We start from the raw sequence: 16,686 nt of genomic DNA, 5'->3' as shown, positions 1-16,686 counted from the left end.
GAATCACTTGAATAGTGACAAACTATTGAAATGTCAGAGAACAGTTACAATAAGGCTAATGTAGATCGAGCACCATCGTGAGACTTCACCATTCACCTTTTCTGAAAAGCCTTTGAAACATAAAAAGAAACCACAATGGCAGGAGCAACTTCCGTAAGGAAATCTGGGCCTGAGGAAACTCCAGTCTCCACATCGAGGTTCTTCCTAAACCAATGGGATTGGCAAGTTGGTCCCGTGGCTCAGACTAAGAAGGAGGTGGAAGTCCTTTTCCTGTCGTGCAGGCTTGAGCACACTGGGTCCTGCTGAAGTCTGGGATTTTATGCCTTTGGTCATCAGAGTAACTGCGAATGCTGAGAAATAGACGTCCGCCTCATGATCCAGTGTCTTGCCTCTGATGAAGAATGATTCTATTGCTTGTTTACTGAGAAGTTTGCCAGTTATTAATCAGTCTAATTCCGAGTTCAAACGACACATGGAACCATGAAGAGGCGGCGGCGCCTTCTCTTCCCCGCCCACAGACACGTTTCTGGGACTCGGTGCCCGGCCTTGCAGGGAGCTCGTCAGAAAGGCCTTTGCCTCGGGAATCACGCAGATTCCCTGCACGCCTTCCGACCTAATCCTTCCCTAAAACCTTTTGGCATGATTCCCTCTGGTCTGGAGAGTGTTCTGCTGTCTGTATTTTATAATTATTCTTTGGACAGTATTTATAGAATCTACACCCTAAGTTATTTGGTGATAAGACCAGGACCTTGGAGTTTCCGAATTGTATGAGATGATATATATTAATAACGAAAGAGCTACAAAATTATACATATTATGTGAAAAAACTACTGTAATATAATTTTAAAAACCCATGTTGCTGCTGTTCTTAATGTTTTCATTATTTTAAGTGAAATGTTTATATAAATGTTTAAATTTGCAGAGTTAAATCTGAATATTTCTCTTGTCTTCCAGAATGTGACTATTTTAGATATATGCTATGAAATGACAGTCTTCTTTGGGAATATAAAGTATGTGTATGCGATGCACGTTACAGCTGTTTTTGTTGTAGTTGATGGCAATGGAATGAGCATTTTGATTTTTTAAAACATTTTTATCAACTGATCTCTGTCTCCCACTGTGTGTATGTTGCCATTTTCAAAAGACATTTCTCATTGTGTGAGTTTCAGATAGATTGGTATTGCATTTTGTATTTGCTGATACCAGATGTTAATTCTCCAGTATTGTAAAATAAATTGTGCTCCAAAAACCAACCCCCAGGAATTTATGATGCAGAGAACAAATAGAATCTGAGAAAAAGTCACAGTCAGCGATCTGCGTAAATTTATTTTACTTTTTTATTGTTGTTGCTGCTGTTGTTTCTCATAGAACAATAAAGGAAATTTAAACAGAAACCCTTTGTATTCCTAATTCTCACATCCTGACAAACACATTCTAGTTCTTTGAATGCTCTTTGAATCTTACCCATGTACGCATCCGTTTTTCGTCTCTTCCCGCTGCCTGTACACTCCCAACCACTTTCCCCTGTTGCTCCATGATCTTGATGGCTATCTGCCAGTCATGTAGTAATTCACTCTGAATTTTAAGCTACTGTTGTTTTGTTTTGTTGTCATAAATAACAATGCTGTCAACAGCTTTGTACATCAAGCTTCTTCTGTCCTTGAATCAGTTTCTTACGATGCATTTTCAAGATTACAATCCTTTTCAGGGATTACAATCCTGAAAAGAGTGCATTTTTTATTTTATCTTAGTTTTTACTGATTGCTTTTCATATATGTTACAAATCATGCACTCAAAGAATTATATAGGACACCCGGTATAAATCAACCACAGCCTCAACCTGTGGCAAATGAATTGTATTTATTTATTCTGATAAATGGCTGTTACGATTTTCAAGTGAGCAAGTCCTTTGCCTAAAGTAAGAATGTAGCCATACTCATAACAGATCAAAGAATGTGTTTAATGTATGGTTACTGTAGAGCTCTTTCAGAATAATATGCTCAAAAGTGTAACGTTGATCACTGACTTCATTCCAGGAAGGATCTAAAAGTTGCTAGTTTCTACTAGTATCCATTCTCCATGGCTTTTGTGTTTTTATTCTGGACAACAATATAACCAACTCTTAATTCTCAGCCTTCATTTCAACTAGGGGTGGCAAAGAAAAAGCAGAAGTCATTGGGTGGGGCATCTGACAATGCACTTAAAACATGGCTTACCTAGATTGCCTTCCGCCCATCTCCCTTGCTTTTCTTCCTGCTGCCTGGAATGTGTTTGTAATGGCTGGAGTTTCAGCAGTCATTTTGAAACCATGAGGATGGGAGTCATATGGTAAGAACAGAGTAAAAATATGACATTTGAACAATTCAAGACTACCTACTTCCTAGATTCTTTTTTGGGAGAAAAAAAATGGACACACACCTTAAACTAGTGTTACCTCAGCTCTCTATTACTGACAGTAGAACGCGATCCCTAACTCACATGATGTTTTTCTAGGACAACGGTTTTCAAAAATGAGCCTGCATAAGAATCACTTGGCTCATTAACACAAAGATTGTTCCCCTCCCAACCCCAACTTTCTCATTAAGTTGAATGGACATGGGAGAAGGAAATTTGCATCTTTAACAAGTTCCTAGGTGAGGCTGATGCTATTCTGGACCACATGTTGAGAACCACTGTTAGGATATCTTTCCCCAAAATTATTTCTTCAGCGTTGTAAACATTAGACCAATTTAGCATTTAGAAAGCACCAAATAGTGCAATAAACATGCATACCTTTAGATGGGAAAACACTGTGGTCAGAAGTTCAGAAATATTTTATATGTTCTGCCTCACATGTTCTTTCTACATTGTTGGCAGACTATATTTTCTGAATAATGACTGGAGTTGATACATTTCCATAACTATATGTCCCCCTAAACTTATTTTCAACCAAATTGCTGCCTTATTTAGAACTATTTTATAAAATGCAATAAAAACAAATGAATTTGGGGAGTGCGGTTAACCTGAAATCACAGTGGTGAAGTCTCGAGTTCGGACCTATGTGTTAATTCTGTTCAGCAAAAATATATGCCAGTGAGACAAACTGTACCCAGATAGAATTTTTTCATGAGCATTTTAATGTAACAGTCCTAAAAAAGGTTTTAAAAAGTTGAAATGAATCAGGGAGCCATATATCATTCTAACTCTTCAGTATTTCAAGTCATTACAGGAATGCCACTGTGAAATAGAGAATTATGTGTCATCTCACAGATGCTTCCAAGTTTCTACTTCAACCGTGGGTGGATACGGAAAAAAAAAAAGCAACTTGGACCAAGAAAATTCCACAAATGAATCTGCCTAAGGGGACTTTGTCCCCATCTTTTAGAGATTTTCAATTAGTATGTTCTAAGGAGCTACGTAGAACAGGTAAGTTTCATTGCAATGATTTCCCCTGCAATTTAATTTAGTTTTAATGGCTATTAAGTACTTTATATTTAGGTTGTTATTCCAGTTTACAGGTAGTTCTACTCATTGCTGTTGGAATACCACTTCTGCAGGAAACGAGGACAGAGGGTCCCTACTGTGCTAGTGGAGGGGAAACGCCAGGGTGAGGGCTGCGTACTAATGGGGGCGACCAGCTCAGGTCGCAGGTGTCGGGCAACCTTGGAGTCGTCTTCAGCATGGTGGACGTGTGGAATGCCACCTACATCCGAGTGTGTCTTGTCAGAGGGAAATGAGACCAAGGGAGAACTGGGACTGAGTGAGTGTCAATGGGAAAAACATAACTCAGAGGAGAACAAAAAGTTTTGCAGCTGTGGCTGAGCTGGAGACAGCGTTTACATAGTCACACTGGTGCTGTGTTAGCCATGAAAAGTCTGACATGGGAGGGTTAAATACTGATCGAATCAACATGATACTATTGGGAGCTTGGGGGAGTAGAAAGGATAAATAAGTGGGGTAGGGGTGTGTGTGAAAGACATCAGGATCACCTCCCACGGTGGAAATCCGTGGGCAATGCCCAAAGCTAAAAAATCAAGTATACCCATAGAAGGATATCATTTAGATACGTGGAAGTGGGACTAAAAGAACCAGTTCAGAGGATTGAAACTAGTTGCTGCCAACGAAGGAAAATGGGGGAAGAGGTAGAAACTACTAATTTCTTTCAACAAGCCTTGCAATCCTCTCTATAACTTTTAAAATAAAAATGGGAAAGAAGAAAAAGAACTGGAAAAGAAAATGTCATGATCTGTGATCAAAGACTGCTTGTAATCTAAGAGCTAGTGCAAACGCCCGAAACCTTGTAAGGGTGGCTATTGTTTCTGTCTGCTTGGCCCTTCTTCAGAGTCTCCAGAAAACAGCCCTTCTGGCTACCGAGGTGGTCGGGGGACCCCGGGCGGGCCAGTTACAGACTCACAGCTGCATCCACAATTATTGATTTAGGGAGTGGATACCTGACCTGAATGAGGCCAATCAGAGTTCCTGGGGCTATTCAAATTGCTGTCAGGCGATAAAGACCTCCTGTTCCTCTCTGATCGCAAAACCGGAGAATATGGGCCTGCTAGGTATGGGCAGTTTTCTGCCCCGCCACCTGAACAAGTTGGTATCAGCCAAAGAAGTGAATGCGCCAACAGCAATAGAGAAGAAATGGAGGACAGCAGGATCTCCAAGGTGGTGTGTGGGCAGTGAATGCAGTCTTTCCCAAGACCAGCTCCGCCCTGCCCTCTGGTCTGTTTCACAGCCCAGTTACAACAAATCCCTCCTTTGGCTTAAGCAAGATTGAATTGGGTTTCTGCCATAGTCATAAATACTAATACACAGTTGAAAAGCACAAACAAAACTTTAAAAATAAACTTTTTTTATTATGGAAAATTTCAAACAAACACAAAAGTAGAGAGAATGGCATAAAGAAACCCCACATTCTCATCCCCCAGCCTCACAATGACTAATATTTTGACGATCTTGTTTCATCTGTTTCTCTCTCCTCCTTTTGGTTTCTCAGAAATATTTAAAAAGAAAATCTCACACGGCACATTATTTTGCGAAGCCCCTGCACTACCCCAGCTTTATGAGGGAGGACCCTGAGGAGGTCAGCTGACTTGCCCAGAGTTACCAGCTAGTAAGTGGCAGAGCTGAGGTTGGAATTCAGGCTGTATGGCTGCAAAGCCCAAGTTCTTAGCCGCTGCACCCAAGCTGTGCTTTATGCGCCTGTCCTGGTGAGCAGTAAGGTGCCTGACACGTGCCTGTTGTTATTTTATTCCACAGAGGACTGACATCTCGTAGGGAGGGTGGCGGTAAGAGCTTATGGAAACAGCCAGGGATGAGTGACTGTATCCGTGCAGTTCAGGGGGGGGGGGGTGTGTTAGTGTTTGGGACTATTCTTCAACTCTTCAATTATAATTTGTTTAATCAGAGCGTTTTTGAGTCTTGTGAACCCTGAAGCCAATTGAACCCAGCACTGTTTCAGATGAAAGGACCCTACTGCTACGGGATGATCTAATTCTCTCCATGTCACATGTAGTCCCCATGGGAAATCACAGCAGGAACACCAGCTATGCTGGCTGCTTTGGACTTCTCCTCTCTCATCATGAGGTCACCAGGGGTCTGGCTCACAGAGCACCTTCCAGGGAGCTAGCTCTCTGCTTCCTGGGGCCAAAGGGATAGGAAGATCATCTGGTCAGTGCTTGGTGTGCATAGAAATCACCTGTGGGCCTTATTACACTGCCAATTTGCATTTGGCAGTAGATCTGGGCTAGGGCCCAAGATGCTGCCTTTCTGACAAGCCCAGGTGGTGCCAATGCCAATGGTCGGTGAGCCCCTCTTTGAGTAGCCCAAGTCTAGACCACTGGTTCTCAACAGCAATTGCGCATTAGACCCCCTCCGGTGCTTCTAATTAGGGGAGACCTAGGTGCAGGGAGTTGCAAAGGCTTCCCAGCAGATTCTAATGAACGGAGGGGAAAACCACCATCCTGGAGGCTGAAGCGGTGCCAGCAGTTGGGCGGCCAGACGGAAGGAGCGGGCTGAAGGGAGGTGGAGCTGTAGGCTCCTGCCTTTGTAGGGGAGCTTCCGGTCTCTCCTGGTTGTCCCTCGCTTTTCTCTCTTTTATGTTCCCCCTACCATTCTATTCCCTTCCTAAACCGCTATATCAGTAAGAAAAAGGTTGAACAAACTAAAAGTCAACAAGTCTTCTTAGATCCCTCGTGAGGTCACAGGGCAACGGTTGCTCTGAGAATTGGAGAGCCAGGCAAATACAGAGGAGCGCCTGACCAGGAGCGCGAGGCCACAGCGGGGGCCATTCCGGTGGGAACAGTGCAACCGTAAGTGACAAGTTGTTGGTGGCCCAGGGTGAACGACCTCAGGAATAAAAAATCCTGGGGGTGGGGGTGGTACACTCCTAGGGGGGCACTACACTTTTGTTCATCTCCAGGAGACTCATCAGGCTCTCAGGATGAAGACTTGAGAAAAGTCCCCTCATGCTTCCAGCAAGTGGAGGGGAAAAGGTGTGGCTTCTAGGAAATGTCTTTTTGAAAAAAAAAAGTTGAAATTAAAAACAATCTTGCATTTGAGCAAGCATGCATACAATTCAGCACATAATCAGCGATGAGGTATTATATGCTAGGTGCTGGGGATTTAAGATGTATAAGGCTGACCCTCTCCTTCAGGATCTCGGGGTCCTGTGGGAAATGCTTAAGTGCATGTGCTAACACCCGAGACTGATAGCTGCAGACACTCATAGCTCATCTTGGCATCTTCCATGGCAAGAGAACCCTCCTTTTGAGCTGAGCACATGATTTCCAGAATAAAGATGGTATTTCCCAGCCTCCCTTGCAGGATAGGTGTGGCCACAGACAAAGTACTGGCCAACAAGCTGTAGTGGAAGTTTTACAGATGTAATTAAGTTAAGGATTTTGAGGTGAGGTCACCCTGGATCGGAGGGGGCAACAGCTCTGCGTTTCCCCCTTTTTTTCTTCTGTTGGCTGACAAGCAGGCGTAGTAGCGGGACCGAAGTAGACATCTTCCATAATGGGTAGAAACCCCAGTCAGGAGCCAGGTTCCTGATTACTGTGGAGTCACCACAGCAGCCTACACTCCTGTAAACAGAAGGAGGAATAGGGTTCTAATTTAGTGAAACCTTTGTGATTTTGGATTTCTGTCTCTTGTAGCAGAACTGTTTTGCTAACAAATATACCAACTAGCCACAATACATTTGTTTCTTTTCAGGCCCCATATAAAAATTCAAAATATAAAACAACCTATTAGTCAAGTTCTTTTTTAACTTAGAATAAAATACAAACTCCTTTAAATGGTCAGTAAAGTCCTGTGTGATTTGGCCCCTGTCTACTTGTCCAGTTTCATTTTATGTCACTCTCCTCTCCCTTGGCCTGTGAGTACTTGAAATGTAGCTCGTGTGCCTGAGTGTAACCGAGCAGATGGGGGCCCAGCCACATGGCACTTTGGTGAATGACCAAACAATTAATGCTGGAAGAAACAGGTCTTTATTTACAATATTCCAGCCTTGGGGTGGGGGAAGGCAGGGGCCCTCCTTTTCTACAAGACCCAGCACTTCCCTTGTTCCCCAAAAGGCCATAAGCCAAAAGCCCCCAAAGTTCCCCATCTCCTTATGTGAATTTAAGCCAGCTGTGCAGTCTCGCAGCAGCTCTCCCCTTTGGGACCTGGGGTATGTTGTCATCAGCTTCCATGTAATAGTCCAGGAAAGCATGTGCCAGGGTGCACTAGGTCATGGTGAAGTTCAGGAAAGACATACCGAGGGTGCAGATAGAGTCCAGGTTTGCAAGATCAGGGTCTTGCAAGGCAGTCCCTGATAGCTTTGGAGTCAGGTGGGGCAGACACCATCAGGGCAGCATGCCTGCTTTCTTCCTACACCTGCCAGACCAGCTCCTACAACCCCCATGGCTCCTATCTCACTACTGGCAGCGTGGCCCTTCTACTCCCTTCCAAGGCACATGGCCAAATCCTTCATGGCCGCCTGCCCTCAGTGTAAATCCTGACTGGGAGCCTCCTGCAAGACCTCAACTCCACCTCCTCCCACAATAAGCTGCATTTGCCAGTTCTCCTGTATTGTTTGCATTTACTCAGCTGCCGTCCCAGTCAAGGCAACAGTGACTTGGTGATCCAGGGGGATCCATCTCACTTGCTGTATCACGAGTCAGGATATATCCTGAAAGTCACACCCACCTTGCCCCGTGGCAACAGCACAGCTATTGCCAGCACCAAGGTTTGTGGGGATTTTCTCCTATTTTCCTGGGCACCCCTTTCCCTGTCCCCCATTACGTAAGAAGCTGAATTTCTAATTTTATTTAACTTTAAAATAATTGACATGTAAATAGCAACGTGACTGGTGGCTGCCAGCATGGGTAGTGCCGATTGTGCCCACTCCCTGCCACAGAGGGCCGGCTCCTGGACGTGTTTCAGAACACAGTCACACATTCTTTGACATGCCTCTCCCTCTCCGTGAGTCTGGGTGGGCTTGTGACTGTAACAGAAGTGATTTTCGTGTGTCTTCTGAGATGAGGGAAGAAGCCCGCCCTGGCCTCCTGACAGTTGAGCTCTTGGGCCACTTGCTCTCAGGAACCTCTGTCTCAGAACCTGGCCACCACACCGGGAGAAGCTGAAGGCAATAAGGAACCCGCCTTGAGCTGCTCCCTCCTTCGAATCATCTCAGTCTACAAACCTGTGTTAGTTTCCTGTGGCTGCTGTAATAAGTTACCACTGACTTGGTGGCTTAAAACAACAGAAATTCATTCACTCACAGTTCTGAAATGGGCCAGAGGTCTGAAATCGAGGTGTCAGCTAGTGCTGCCCGCTTCTGGGTCTTGGAGGGTCTGTTCCACTCCTCTCCTGGTTTCTATGGTAGCCAGCAATCTGCACATTCCCCAGCACGTGGACACTCCAGTCTCTGCCTCTCTCTTCACGTCACTGTCTCCTACGTTTCTACTCTTCCCAACTCCTCGCTCTTTAAGAGCACAGGTTATTGTCATTGGGGCCCTCTCTCAATTCAAAATGGTCTTACCCAAGGTCCCGAACTAGATCACAGCTACAGATACCCTTTTTGCAAATAAGGTCCTCTTCACAGGTGCTGGGGATTAGGGTTTAACTTGGCTCTTTGGAGCTGCTATTCAGCCCAGTATTGCACCAGCCAAGTGTGTGAGGAAGCCCAGAGGTGATTCCAGCCCCCAGCTGTTTGAGTCACTCCCAGACATTCACATTTTCCTAAACACTGTGGAGCAGGAGCAGACCCTCACTGCTGTGTGCTGTTTGAGATCCTGACCTATGGAATTTGAGGGCACAATGAAGTGGTATTCTATGCCACTAAATTGGACATTCACATTCATCTTATAATTCCCTGATCAAATAACCTCTCATCAAAGAGGCCTCCTTCACAGTTTAGACCATATTCCCTTCTTTTTACTTTTCCTTATGGCCTGTATCACGGCTTATAATTATATATGTAACTGGGTATTTTTCTTTTCCTTTAAAAATATTTTATTTATTTTTTTTAGATGGAGGAGAAGGGAGGGAGAAAGGGAGAAGGAGAGAACTATCAATTGGTTGCACCTCTTACACTCCCAACCTGGGACCAAACCTGCTACCCAGGCATGCGCCCTGACCTGCAAGTGAACCTGTGACTTTTCACTTTGCTGGACAACACTCAACCACTGAGCCACACAGTCGGGGCTGCTTTCCCTTTTTTAAATATCTCTTTCCCCCACTAGACTTAAGTCCTATCAGGGCAGGGACCAAGTTTTTTTCATTTAGCACTATTTTTTCAGCACCAAGTTTGCACACAGCAAACACCCAGTAAATACTTGCCACATGAATGAAATTCTGAGCTGTCTGTGACTCAATCTACAACTGATGTTTCTTTGTCATCTGAGCTGAAAGCAGCTCTTGGAAAACATTGTTTATTTTGCTTTATTGCTCTTAGCACATCAAATAAGTTAAAATGTGGCAAGGAGAAAGCAAAATGTTTATTTTCCAAGATTCAAACATTCACTCTTGCAATTTCAGTTCTTTGCATTTGAATAATTGCTGTGGTTTTTAATTGCCGTGAAAACAAATGGACACAAAAGACAGCCCATCAGACAGTCTGGGAGAGAGACTCTGCAATTTTTAAAAGGTGTCTGTAAATTCACAGGATGAATCTTAAATTGTCCTTGTATGCAAGTAATAATCTCAGGAAACATTCTCCCATGAGATGGAAACTTAATGACAAATCAAAATGAATAGGCTCTCCTCACATCTGAGCCACCATCCATCTTGTTCTAGAAAGTCCATTGGTACAAATTTCTGCTGTTATTTTCCTGAAACAGAAACAAAAATAGGACTTGAATGAAAAATCAAAACATACTAAATAACACCAGGAATGGTCAGATAAAACTTGTAACCAGCTTTACAAATTAGCATAAGGCTAGAGCCTAAAAGAAATCGGGAACTAGATAGCTCACCTTTGTGACTGTCACCTCGTCCCTGTGGCTGGTGGACAGGTCTATGGGAGTGGAAGGATTCCTGCTGCTCCCAGATACACCCAGCTTGCACCCTGTGGGAATTTTAACCTGATCTACCACACCCTACGGGATCAGTTCTGTGTTTTCTTGGAGTTCGTACTTGTCTGCTTGGCATCCATCCATCACAAGGTCAAACTAACACTCAAAGGGGCTTCCATCTCCCTGGGGGACTGCAGCCCATGCTCTGGATCTAACTCTCTCATACCCTGCCAATATTGCCCTGCCCTAAACCAGCCCAGGGCCTGGTACCAAGCAACAGAGAGCACCTTCATAGCCACAGCCCACCAATATTACTCAAACTAGCAATCACCTGTTTCTTCTGCCCTGCCTCCCTTTTCTTCGGACACCCGGGTGGAGGCTCTGGTCTGGGCATTCACTTCACTCCACTCCTGCTCCCTGACCAGACCTGTTTTCTCCCCATGTGGCCCTGTGTGGCATGTACTATCCTCAGGAACTGTAAGCAATCAATTCTTCTTCCAGTGACAGCCCATTCATGTTTCTGTACCATCACTCTGTCACCTTCATAAATTGTATCCATGGGTGCAATTGAGACTGATCAGCCCTCAGGGCCTTGTAGTCCCTGTTTCCTTTGCCTGGAACACTCTTGCCCCTCTATCTACATGGCTTCCTCTCTCACTACGTTTAAGTCTTTGCTAAAATATCACCACTTCCAAGAAGGCTTCCCTGACCATCCCACTAACATACCAACTCCTCCCAACTAAAAGTCTCTACCCCTTTGTTCTACTTTATTTTTCTCTATACCTCCCATCACCTCCTGACCCATTATATATTTGTTTATTTTGTATGTCACCTCTCTCTGCATCTAGGTAACCGATGTTCCATTTGAGTAAGGCCCGAATTTTGTTTTAACAGCAAAGCTCCTACCACTTAGAACAATGCCTAGCACACAGTGAGTATAAAATAGATATTTCTTAAATGATTATGTTTTATTTTCCCAGAGCAGCTGGCTAGTTACAGAGTACATGAATGCTGTAAATCTCCTTCAGATTTGCATGTCTCACTGGGCCCAGAGATCCATGAGAAGCCAGTCCTCGAGATCAATGGGAAATTAATTTCTACGAGGGAGTCTGGTTAAAACATATCCTGGGTGATCCCAGGATCAAACGCCAGGCAGTTTTGCGAAATTAATCCTGGGGATTAGGAAGAGTGAGCAATTAGCATTCCCGAGTTCTGTGGCCCTAGGCCCTTTCTCTGACAGTGTGTTTAGACTCTGTGAGTCTGCGGGAGGAAGGAAGTAATTTCATTTATGGTGTGGGAGCAGCACCGCACCCTCTCAAGAGGCGGAGGCAGAGTCTGGGAAGCGCGATAGCAGGTTTTGGCCCAGACAGGGTCCTGTGCGCGCGTGCTTTCCCTACGGGTGGGCCTAGGGCACTCATCTCTGCGGCGCAGCTCGCAGGCTGTACGTTCCGTACGTTCCAGCTCAGTTCTAGTTCACGCTTGATACGGACAGTCTTTTTCTCCCAGTGATCACAAACACTGCAAGTGCTTTCCTCAAGGTGCTTATGATGACGTACGTCGAAGGTATACCACTTGGGTAAAGACCAAGAGGGTGTAACAGTGGTGACCAAAACCACAGAGGCTGGGGAAGGAAGGAATTTCTTCTCTTCAGAAAGGGGTGGGACTTACACTCCCCTCTGGGATGCCCCCGAGGACTCAGAAACAGTTATCTGCCAAATGCCTTTTTATGTGGGCTGATTTGGGGGCTGGTCAGCTATTGGCTTTAAGAGGCTGCCATTTACCTAACCCAGATGCTATCGTTTACAGCTAAAATTAGATCAGTTTTTCTCTAGTCTCAGACTAGAGAAAGACATTATAGAAAATTACTGAAATAAAGTTAGAGGAGTCAGAGCGTCAGCATGTGCCAGTCTCCCGGACTGCCTGGCGGGCGGGGGGCGGGGCTAACTAAGCCCCGGTCTTATGTGCAGGTGGGCTCCTGGGACGCAGCTGCCGTCCAGGGCTGCCCTGTGGCAGCTGAGAGGACTCACTGCGACAGGGAGGCCTGGAAAGCTGAAGACATTGCATGTCTTGCCCATTACAGAAAAAGTTCGCTGCTCCGTGGCAGCTGTTAAAGGAGCAGGGAGAGCCACCGGGCTATCGTGGTCTGAAATATTTCTGAGGACTGTATAAAGCCCTACACTTGGATATTCCCTCTTTATCAGGCAACCTTCTGAATGTAACTAGACTTCTCGGGTATGTTTCTCTCTTAAAAAGACAATGCATATACTTGCTAACGTGAGTTTCCAATCATCCTCGACAGTTATATATCTCACTGTAAGCTACCAATGGACCGTCCAGTACATTTACACAGGGACTCTGGTTTTCAGGGGGCCTAGCATCCCTTGACACTAGGTCCAAACCTGGAGGATCAGGCTCCAGACCTGAGCTGACCCCTCAGGGTCAGTGCCCCATGCTCTGGCCTCATACATAGTCACACGCTTATCCCTTGAGAAGTAGGAAAGAATTTGTGCCAGGAATGTGTTTGGTGTTTGTGACCTTTATATGTGTGTGTGTGTGTGTGTGTGTGTGTGTATGTGTGTAATATGTGGATAAAGTTTTTACAATCACATAGAAATACAGGGTTAAAACAAAAAGTAACAGTTACTTCCCCAGTGCCTCCCTGATCTCCAATTCCCACTATCCAAAGGCAACCATTTCAAATCTTTTCATTTTATTTTTAAATATTTGCCCCCAGGATTCTAAATAACACATTAACTAACACTCTTTCAAAGTACAGCATAACAGGTAAATAATGAGATCCTCTGCCTCCTTCATCCACTTTCTGTGGTCCTCCCTAGGGGTTTTAAACTTAACTTTGAACAGAGGGAAGATCTGGCCATTGCAGCCATGCACTTCATGCTGCAAGGCTGCTAGCAGAGCACTGGCCTGAGTGCCCAGCCAGAGGGGAGACCCCTCTCCAACTGGTGAACTTGGGCCCTGGGCCACTTCTCTGATCTTCTGGTTTTATGAAATAAAGCAGCAGTTGCCCTGGCTGGGTAGCTTGGTTGGTTGGAGTGTCCTCCTGATGTGCCAAGGTTGCAGGTGGGGTTTCTGGTGAGGGCACGTATAAGAATCAACCAATGGGTCCATAAACAAGTGAATAACAAACTGATGTCTCTCAGTCTCTCTCTCCCCAGCCCCTTCCCCCCCCCTCTCTAAAATCAATAAATAAAAAAATTTAAATAAAATAAGGGGTAATTTAGATAACTTATCTTTCTAGCTCCACAATCACTAAATCCATATCAATACTTACTGATGGTAAATGTCCCCAGAGGGATGTAGAAATATCAACTGCTTCTATAAAGAAACGACATCTATGGAGAGCTGGGCACAGCTCTCCCCAACTCCTCTGTTGCTGGTAGTGTCCTGAGTGTGGTGATCATGGCTGGCATTTCAATGCTTATATAGGGTTGGCACAGATACCGACTCCCTCTTCTCAGGGATCTCAGCCAAGGGCTGCTGGGTGTTCCTTTGTGCCTCGATGCCAGCTTCCAGGCCCTGGCAGTTATGGCCAGTGGGTTGCTTTGTTTAAATCCTCAAACAAAAGAAAACATAATGATTGTGTTTGGACTCAGGATCATTTTTGAGATCCTGTGGACTGCCTTCTCTGATAGCAAAGGCTAGTTCTGTGCATGGCGGAATCAAAGGGCCCACCTGACAGACTGGTCTCAGGCAGCTGCCGAGACCAGCTGCAGTCTACTGGGTCCAGATGGTTGGAGGGCACACTGTGTGAAATGGGAAACTCTTGCAGGATGCTTTTGGCTGAATTGTGTCTCAAAAAAAGGTATATTAAGGAAATTGGTCTTTGGTCTCTGCAGAGGCAATTAGTTAAAATTCGGTCCTATTGGAGTAAGGCAGACCCTTAATCAGTTATGACTGATGTACTTAAAAGAAGACCAGTGAGAAAACACAGCACTGTGAGGTCGGAGGCAGAGGCTGGAGTTACTCAAGTGCAAACCAAGTTAGGAAACTAGTACACAGGGTTTGCCTGTACAGGCAGCCAAGGTGAAAATTGCCTCTGGCCATCCCTTGCTATCTTCTAATTAGAAAGCCATCCAAGAAATGTTTAAGCCCAGTAAACTTTAGAACATAATTAAATGATCATCAATATGTAAATCTTCATGGTAGGCAGCCCAATCAGTGAAACAGAAAAATTCATACTCTCCTCGGATCCCTGCCATCAAACCATCTGTATGTAGAATGTTGGCATTTGCTTCTTGGGCTTTGTTGACAATCTGGCAACAAAATTATTAGAAATTTACTACGTGCTAAGAACAGTGCTAGGTACTTGGAATATAAAAATCAATAGGGAACAAGTACCCCGTGCCTCCTTCATAGGGTTCACATTTTCATGAGAAATACGGACATTCAACATGCTATTTCAAATAATAAATCAAAAGATTATAAACATGGAAAGACTAAAGCTCAGCAGGTAACGGGAGATGGAATGGGGGGGGTGCTGGTGAGTGGCAGCACCTGCTCTCCAAAGACCCTTGAGTTGTAGCCTTCGCTCAGTACTCTCCTGCCGTGGCCAACTTCAGGTACTTCCATCGGCAAGGCAAGAGTTGCAACGAGATGCACAGCAGCAGACCAGTGCCTCATACTTACAGAGGGCCTCACGGGCATGGATAACAGCACAGTGGAATAACTTAATTAGGATGCAATGTGTTTCAAAGTGTATTATGTTTGATTTTAATGTAATGTCTTAATTGTCTTTAATTTCTAATAATGGCTGTTTAACGCCCAGCTTGCAAAACTTCACCTCTCACCAGCTGGAATAGGTTAGGGGGTGGGGGTTAAGGGAGGCTCCCAGGAGGCAACACTTAACCTGCAGGATGAATTGGAACGAGCTTTCATGCAGAAGAGGTGAGGACGACCCTTCCAGGCAGGAACAATGATGTGTAAGAAGGTCCTGGGATTAAAGAGAGCCTGGCATACTTGAGAAACCAAGGATGAAAAAAGTCAGAGAAAATGTGGAAAAATGAGGCCAAAGAGAAAGACAAGGACCAAATTATGCAGAACCTTGTAGTCCACAGAGAGGATTTTAGACTTTATTCTATGTGCAATGGGAAATTATTGAGGGTGTTAAGCATGGGACTGATAATCAGGCTTGAATACTTAAATTGTTCTGCTCTGCAATGAATTAAACATGAATGCAAGATGCCAGAAGTATATGCAACAAAAGAAAAACTTGACACATCGGACTTCATCAAAATGAAAAACTTTGTTCATTGAAGGACACTACCAAGGGGCGAAAGGGCACCCACAGAATGGAGAAAATATTCACAAAGGAGTCCAGTATCCAGATGTGTGAAGAACTCTTCCATCTCGGCAACAAGAAACCAAACAAGGCAATTGCACAATGGACAAAAACCGTGAATAGCCATTTCCCCAAAGAAGGTATAAAAATGACCAACAAGCTCTTGAAAGCAGACAGACTCAATGTCAGTAGTCAGGAGACACGCAAGTCAAAACCACAATGAGGTACCACTCCCTCATTCAGATGGCTTTAAGTAAAATAAATGTGATGAGGATGTGGAAAACTTAGAACCCTCCAGTTTTGGGTGGTAATATAAAATTGTATAGCTGCTATTGAAAATTTTTGGCAGTTCCTTAGAAAGTGAGATGTATATTTACCATACTACCCAGCAATTCCACCTCCCAAGTGTCCCCCAAAACTGAAAAAGGGAGTTCAAACAAAAACCTGTAGACAAAGGTTCACAGCAGCATTATTTACAATAGCCAAAAGGTGGAAACAACTCAAATATCTCTCAACTGTTGAATGGCTACAGAAAATAGGGTATATTCACATAGTGGAATATTATTTGGCCATAAAAGGGAATAAAATATTAATACATGCTACAACATAGGTATTGGAACCTTGGAAACATTATGTTAAGTGACAGAAGCCAGACATAAAAAGCCACGTATTGTATGATATGAAATATCCAGACTAGACAAATTCATAGAGGCAGACAACAAATACTGGTTGCCAGGAGGCAGGGGGAGGGAAGAACAATAAGCACTGGTTAATGGGCATGGAGTATTTTTTGGGGGGGGGTGATGAAAATGTTTTAGCACAAGATAGTGGTACTGTTTGCACAACATTGTGAATGTTCTAAATGCCACCAAATGTGCACATTAGAACAGTAAATCTTGCCGTGTG

The sequence above is a fragment of the Sturnira hondurensis genome, unplaced genomic scaffold, assembly GCF_014824575.4.
Source record: "Sturnira hondurensis isolate 20B ecotype Veracruz unplaced genomic scaffold, ASM1482457v3 Scaffold0021354, whole genome shotgun sequence".
Classification (NCBI taxonomy): Eukaryota; Metazoa; Chordata; class Mammalia; order Chiroptera; family Phyllostomidae; genus Sturnira; species Sturnira hondurensis.
Note: the sequence above shows the minus strand (reverse complement) of the source record.